The sequence below is a fragment of the Mobula birostris genome, chromosome 13 (assembly GCF_030028105.1).
Source record: "Mobula birostris isolate sMobBir1 chromosome 13, sMobBir1.hap1, whole genome shotgun sequence".
NCBI lineage: Eukaryota > Metazoa > Chordata > Chondrichthyes > Myliobatiformes > Myliobatidae > Mobula > Mobula birostris.
Window position 1 is genome coordinate 10,953,429 of NC_092382.1, and position 8,030 is coordinate 10,961,458.

General features: G+C 46.2%; 2 non-coding genes across 2 annotated transcripts; one reads left to right on the forward strand and one right to left on the reverse strand.

Annotated features, from left to right (window-relative positions):
- Positions 1-705: 705 nt before the first annotated feature.
- trnar-ucg (transfer RNA arginine (anticodon UCG)) lies at positions 706-794 on the reverse strand. The gene is given in 2 exon segments: positions 706-741; positions 758-794. It is a non-coding gene; the product is annotated as a tRNA-Arg (tRNA).
- An 869-nt stretch (positions 795-1,663) lies between these two features.
- trnas-gcu (transfer RNA serine (anticodon GCU)) lies at positions 1,664-1,745 on the forward strand. The gene has a single exon. It is a non-coding gene; the product is annotated as a tRNA-Ser (tRNA).
- Positions 1,746-8,030: the final 6,285 nt, after the last annotated feature.

Below are 8,030 nucleotides of genomic sequence, written 5' to 3' on the forward strand. Positions count from 1 at the left end.
AATGGAACCACGGGTTTTCCACAGGGAATGGAGGTACTCCAGAGTTGGTGATGTCAGTGATAATGTCGGAGACAGTTCTCTGATCGTCCGGAGTCGGGATTATTCAAGGTGTAGGCATGAGGATGTGTCTGAGAGGTACCACCGTGTCTCAGCAAGGTGGAGGTCAGTCCGCCACTCTACAACAGCAGCACCCTGTCTGCGGGATTGTTGGTGAGGTTTGGACTGGTGCTGAGAGATTGGAGGTGCAGTGTATTCAGAGGGGGTAAAGTTCGAGGAGAAGTGAGTATTCCTGATGTTGAGGCGGTTGATGTCTAGTTGGCAATTAGTGATGAAGATATCCCAGAGCAGGGAGAGAACCAGGAAGAGGAGGGGGGTTGGAGACAGGAGAATGTACCGTCAGCGCTGAGTGATGAATTCTTGCCGATAAGGCGGGCTCGGAGACGGAGGTAAATGTGAAATAAACTTCACCTTCCCAGCAGCAGCTCCTCCTGAGCGTCTGAGAAGCTCCAACCAATTGTTTATGAAAGTGTCTGCAGAAATACACACGGAATAGACAAATAATATTATATGTTGAATACAACGAATACGAGGCGTTACGTTTTCCCCGAGGGTGTAGTACTCCCATTAATCCCCACGCGGAATTGAGACAACCATGCTGCAGAGAGTGAGAGACAGAATGGAACCGAATCCGCCAGTTTGTCAAAACGACCGCGGCAGGACTCGAACCTGCAATCTTCTGATGACTTCTAACCAAGCACCGAAGTCAGACGCCTTATCCATTAGGCCACACGGCCGTATTCTGTGAGAATGGGGAACATGCTGAATGCTGCAAGGAGTTTCCCCGTGTAGAATGATTTCCTCGCCGAGCTAAAAGTACTCGCATGCAGTGATTTCATTCCAGGTGAACATTCGATCACTGTTGTCAATATCTCTCCATTCATTCCTGCTCTGGGCTGTTCAATATTCTGTTTCTATCACACAGAAAGGAATTCTCAAAGGCACATCCCACTGTCTCTTGCAGCGGCGTTTTATTCTGGGATTAGAATAAGAGAAAATGGTCGACCATATTCAATACATCATTGATAGAGTGAGCTCGATCTCTTTTTAGGTATTTCAGCCGTTGGTTTGGTATTCCAGAGCCGAGCAGCCATGTGTTTGTGTCGGATCAGCGTCAGGTTGTTCGGATCTGCGGCTGCGCAGAGCGTGTCATCGTGTCTGTAATGTGGAAACTATCGGGTTATTGCATTTGCCCAATACACGGAAAGTCGTCATTCTCGAACCAAATGGCAAATTCCAATAATATCTGTTTACTTGAAATCGAGCAACATGCTAACAAAGCTATTGAAATCTTATTTAATTCAACATAAATTTATCTCATTTTATAACTCAAAACATTCACAGTTTCTCCGAGTTACAGAGCACGGAATCGATACTGATGCCACGCGTCCATAGCGTCTAAAGTGCATAAAATAACTAATTCCGTGTTTCCTGTGGTATGAACAAATCTCTCTAAACTGTCTTTATCCACCTCCATGAATTCTGGTAAGCACAGCGAGCAAAGTAAATCGGCATAGAATCTGAACACACATGTGTGAACCTTAAGCAGAAGTTTTAAATGCTGTGAAAAAATTCAGAACTTCGGAACACAAGAGAGGGAAGAGCAGACGAGGTGGCCGAGAGGTGAAGGCGATGGACTGCTAATCCATTGTGCTCTGCACGCGTGGGTTCGAATCCCATCCTCGTCGCGACATGTGAAACGGGGGAACACCTTTGAAACTGTCACTTTAAAACATCCAAGCCTCCAAATTTTGTCACAGGGACGCCAGACAATTCGTTATGTGAGTCATGAAAAGCAATATTCATCATTAATTTATCACTAAATTTGGCCTCAATACCACAAGATATAGGAACAAAATTAGGCTATTCGGCTGACCGATCTCCGCCATTCGATCACGGCTGACGCCTCACCTTCAGTTTTGTGAACAGTTTTGAGTCCCTCATCTTTAGAAATATGTGCTGGCATTGGAGAGAGTCTAGAGGACGTTCACAAGGATAATTGATGGCTCTGGGGCTCTACTAGCTGGAATTCAGAAGGATGAGAAGGGGATCTCATTGAAGCTATTTGAACGTTGAAAGGACTAGCCGGAGTAGATGTGGAAAGGGTGATTGCCATGGTGGGAGAGTCTAGAACGAGAGAGCACAGAGTCAGGATAGAAGTGCGCCTTTTCAAAAAAAGATTTCTTTGGCCAAAGGGTGGCAAATTTGTGGAATTTATTGCCACATCCAGTTGTGGAGGCCATGTCGTTGGGCGTATTTAAGGCAGAGATTGGTAGGTTTTTGATTGGAGATGGCACCAAAGTTACGGGGAGAGGGCTAGGAACTGGAGTTCATGAGGAGTTAAAAAAAAGGATCAGCCGTGATTGAATGGCGAAGCAGACTGGATGGGCCAGACGGCCTAATTCTACTCCTATGTCTTATGGCCTCATGGTCATACATATCATTCCTCTCAACTCCATTCGCCTGCCTTCTCCTCGTCACATTTGACATCCTTACTACCTGTCCACCTCCTCCAACGCCGCTTTAAATATACCCAGTTACTTGCCTTTTACGGCTATCTGTGGCAATAAATTCCACAAATCCATAACTTTCTGTCTACAGGAATTGCTTCTCGTCCTTTTCTAAAGGGACGTCATTATCTGAGGTTGTGCCCGCTGGCCCTCGACTCTAGCACTACATGAAAATCCCCTCCATGGTCTGACCGCAGACCTCTGTCGAACACCACCCTGCCCATATCTCACCCGTCAGACCCTGAAGCCGTTCTCATACCACCCCACCTTCACTGAAGCTGCATCTCCGCTCCCGCACTGGCTTGAGCAGCAACACAAGACCAGGGTACCTAATCTTGATCCTGTGGGCCCATAACTGCACGTCAGCCGCTCCCGCAGCCCCCATCTGACCCCTCACGCTCAGCAGACGCCCATTGCTCAACGACCACAGAACCCCACCAGAAACATCCACATGAGTAGCAACTCAGAGCACACCCCAGCACTCACTCATCTAACTGACCGCACACCGCTCCCTCGGGTCCGATATCTGTGAATCCACACACTCACTCATCTAACTGACCGCACACCGCTCCCTCGGGTCCGATATCTGTGAATCCACACACTCACTCATCTAACCGACCGCACACCGCTCCCTCAGGTCCGATATCTGTGAATCCACACACTCACTCATCTAACTGACCGCACACCGCTCCCTCAGGTCCGATATCTGTGAATCCACACACTCACTCATCTAACCGACCGCACACCGCTCCCTCGGGCTCCGGTATCTGTGAATCCACACACTCACTCCCCACTCTCACTCATCTAACTGACCGCACACCGCTCCCTCGGGTCCGATATCAGTGAATCCCCGGGAGGATGCCTTTCGGCATTTTGACCCGGTGCTGCTTCGCGCGTCATTCTGCAGTTTCCCGTGGGCAGTGAAAGTCTACGTTGATTGTATCAGTACAAGCCAGGTTTAACAAAGCGATAAGGGCGAGATTCATCTGATTCCGAACGGGGAAAGGGAGGAAAGAGGGAGGGCCATTCTTTGGGAAATCAGTTTCGCTGGCCACCACAGAAATAACCCAGTGAACGCTCTAGAAAGAGGTCACTCGCCCTATCTAATATAAGGTTCAGACTTTGTATATCACTGTTAGGGCTGCACTTTGAGTGTTGTGAGCAGATCTGCGCTCCTTCGCTTAGAAAGGATTTGCCGAAACTAGAGAGGGCTCAATCCTGGTTTACGAAAATGATTCCAGGCATTAATGGCTCGTCATATGAAGAGGGTCTGTTGGCTCTGGCCCGGTGTTCACCGGAATTCAGAAACATGAGCTGTGACGTCGTTGGAACATACCGAACGGTGAAAGGTCTTGACAGAATGGATGTGGGGTGGATACTTTCTAAGAATGGATGTGGGGTGGATAATTTCTATGATTGGATATGGGGTGGATAATTTCTATGAATGGATGTGGGGTGAATAATATCTATGAATGGATGTGGGGTAGATAATTTCTATGAAATGATGTGGGGTGGATAATTTCTATGAATGGAATTGGGATGGATAATTTCTATGACGAGAGAGGCTAGGACCAGACGACGCTGTCCCAGGGTAGAGGGGCGTCTTTGTAGAACGGCGAACAGAATTAATTTCGTTAGCCAGAGAGTGGTGAATCTCTGTAGTTCTTTGCCACGGGCACCTGCGGAGACCAAGTCTTTATGTATATTTAAGAGGGAAAGTGACAGACTTTTCATTGTGCTGGTTAGGGAGAGAGAAAGCGGGACACTGGGGCTGAAAGGAAAATTGGATCAGCCATGATAAAATGGTGGAGCAGACTCGATGGGCGACCTGGATTGATTCTGCTCCTACTCCTGATGGCCTTATGGTCTTACCTTCTTTGTGCTCAGTATTATTGGAGCCGTCTCGTTAACTTTGAGATCGATATCTACACATAAATTGCCCGTCATCTGTGTATGCAGTTACCTTTGAAGACTCCTGGTGAACCCATTTCCATCACAGGATCAGACAGCGTCATCCAATGCACAAACACTTCTTGTTTGTAAACCACAGCGTGTGTAGCCCAGGTGGTATCCCGGTAAATCTTCTCTTCACCCACTTTCACGTTTCCACCGTTTTCCTAAACACAACATCTCAAGTGTGGTCTAACCTGTGCGTTATAGATCTGCAAACATTTTCACACCACGTTTGAGCTCGGTTCCCGACAAATGAAGGCCAGCACGCCTTCCTAATACAGCTCCCAACTTGTTCATAGTTCAGAGTACATTTATCATCAACATGTGTACACAGTACACAGCCTGATCCGAGATTGCTCGTCGATGTAGGTCTGTGCGTGTTATAGCGTGCCTCAATAATATTACCAAGTTTTTCAGGGAGGTTAGCAGGAAAGCTGATGAAGGCTTTTGCCCGGTTAACTTCAGCAAAAACTTTGTCAATATCCGGCATGAGAGGTTGGTCCGGTGTGTTCAGTCATTTGGCACTGTGGATGAAGTAGTAAATTGGATTCAAGATTGGCTTACAGCAGGGTTTCCCTTCCTGGTGTCAACGGACCCCTCCGTTAATGGTCGGGCTCCATGGCATAAAACGTTTGGACACCCCTGTCTCAGAGGCAGAATCCAGAGAGTGCTGGTAGATGGTGGTCTCTCTAACTGGAGGCTTGTAGTTACTGGTGTAAAGCAGGTGTTGCTCTGGGTCCATTGTTGTTTGTCATATATATCAACGATCTGAGTGATAATCTGATAAATTGAATCTGCAGATTTGCGAATGATACCAATATTGGATGAGAAGTTGACAGCAGGAGTTGCTAATGGTCTTGAGTACAGGTAAGCATGTGGTGTATCGCTTTGGGAGGGCAAACCGTGGCAGGACTTACACTGTAAAAGACAGGGCAGTCTGTACTGCGGTATAACAGGGGGACCTGGTAAGACCGGTTCATAATTCCTAGAAAGCGGCTTCACAGGCAGATCGGGTCGGAAGGAGAACTATTGGTGCATTGGCTTTCAGACATCAGAGTGATGTGTACAGGAGTTGTGATGCTCTGTAGAGGTTGTATAAGATGTTGGTAATGCCTGATAGGGAGCATTGTATGTGTTCTGGTCGCCTACTTGCATGAGCGATACCAATTATTTTGACGGAGTGCAGAGAGAAATTGCGAGGATGATGCAGGGACTTGAGAGCCGCTGTTAGAGGAAAAGATCGAGTAGGTTAGGAGTAGGTTTCGGTTCCCCCAAGCGTTGGAGTCAGCGGGAACTTTTGTAAAGAGATGTACAAATTTGTGAAGGGCAGAGATAGGGCAAATACAAACAGGCGTTTTACACTGAGGTTTGACTAGAGTAGACGAGAGCTCATAAGTTACGGGTGAAAAGTGAAATATTTCAGGGCAATATGCGGTGGAACATCTTCTCAAGGCAGTGAGACTGTGGAACGAGCTTCCAACGGAAATGGTGGATGCGGGACCGATTTCAACATTAAAGAGCAATGGGAGAGTTATGGACGGCATGGTCCGGATTCAATGCCCATGGGACTAGGGAGAGTGTAAGTTCGGCACTGCCGGATGAGCAGAAGGGCCTGTTTCAGTGCCGTACTGCTCTATGATTCTCTGCTCTGTGACTCTGCTACCAAATGCAACTGCGGCATGATCTCCAGCGGGGGGAAATGTACCTCCATCAGCCTGGATGTGGCGTGGCATCAATATGGGACCACTTCCCATTCCTCTCATAGTCTGTTGTAGGCAGAAATATATACCGCGCTTTGTGTGCGAATATAGCCAGTGAGTTAAGCAATAAGTTGCCAAAACAGCATAGTATATTCTAAAAATCAATTTGGAATTAACTTCTGAATTTCGCGGCACTTGATTTGGCCCTGTGTAAGCACAGAAACCCCTGTGAATGAATCTATAAGCTACAGGCACGATGCTGGCGGAACTTTTAATGTCAGGCAGCATCTGCGGACGAATATGGACAGTTGTTTTTTGTGGGCGAGACAGCTTATGTTGACCCTTCATAGAATCCAGATCCTCAACACAATTAACCATTTTATTCTCATGCGCACAGAAAAAGGTTCGAGAATTAATGCCAGAATGCTCCCTGATATACCATTAATCTCCTTTCCCTGACACGCAGATATTTGAGCAGCTGTAATTTTAAGCCACTGCACAGCCGAAACCTCAGTTATTGATGCTGGTTTCAGAATGCTGTGTTCTTTCGAATACGTCTCTCTTTGGACCTACACTCTGTTACCGATGTCCGCAATTGACGAAGAATTCGTGTTGTAATCTGATGTTTCATGAAATGTCAAACAACCCAGGTCCCCTACTTCTGCATGTTTCTCTATCTAAACCCGAGAACAGCGAGTTTCAGGAATAGCTCGCTTTATATATCCTGATGTTTCGCTGTGCGCGTGTATTGATGTTCCACAGCGCAGTTCATCTCTGTTCAGCAGCTTCATACGCACTTTTTCTCTGAGTCAATTTCTTTCTGAAATCCAATTTCGAAAATCACCTGGTCACTCTGTAATATCGTTACTAGTACTTATTTGCATTTAAACTGGTGTTGATACAATGCCTTCTATTTGTCTCTGTCTCTGGGACAGCAGCCGATAATGTCTGTAATGCTGGAGTCATTGGTTTGCATTTCTCGCAACCATTATCTGTGTTTACTACTGACTCCGGTTACAGTGCAAACAGTGAGGGTTTGCGCCAAAAAAAAAACAAACATTAATGTTAATGTATCATATCCAGATAAAAAAAAATCACCGGAGCAAAGTAAGTGAATGATATTAAAGGTGCGTCATCACAGAGAGAAATAGCAAGGCAGAGACTCCATGTTGGAGTGGAATCAGCGCTGATGAGGTGGACTCAACAACAGGATTACAGACTACTGTCGCCACCAGCGATGCTCAGATAATGTCCTGTCATTGCCGGAGTAGTTTGGCAACATCGTACTTGGTGTTGTAATCCCAGCATCGGCCGTCTCTTGAGGCTTTAAAACTGGTGTTGCGTCCAGTTCAATGAAATAAGGCGTGTTATTTCCCCATTGGCAGTAGAGAAATAATTGCTAATTAGCAGTAATTAGCACCAGTCCATGTACGAGTTGTTTTCATCATTTTGTAACCGATTATTTTATAAAAGTACGTCATTCTGTGCTTCAGCTACATTTCGGACGGAAACATTCAGACGCGGTGGACTCTCAGCAACGTGTGATCGGTGAAGAGTTTTACCCAGTGGGCGTAAAAGAAATCTGCTATTTGGGCTTTGATATAACCGTTTAAGTTTATTTACTGGCTATTTACAACTTATAACATTTAGAAATTAGGAACATTCCGAACAGAACTGTAAATACTAACAGTCTGGATTAACAATGCTTGATGAGAGGACTATTTGTTACACAGTGATTATAATTGTCGGTATCCCGGGTAAGTACCTTTCTGTTACTTATACGGAAGCAGAGACCTCACGCGTCTCTGGG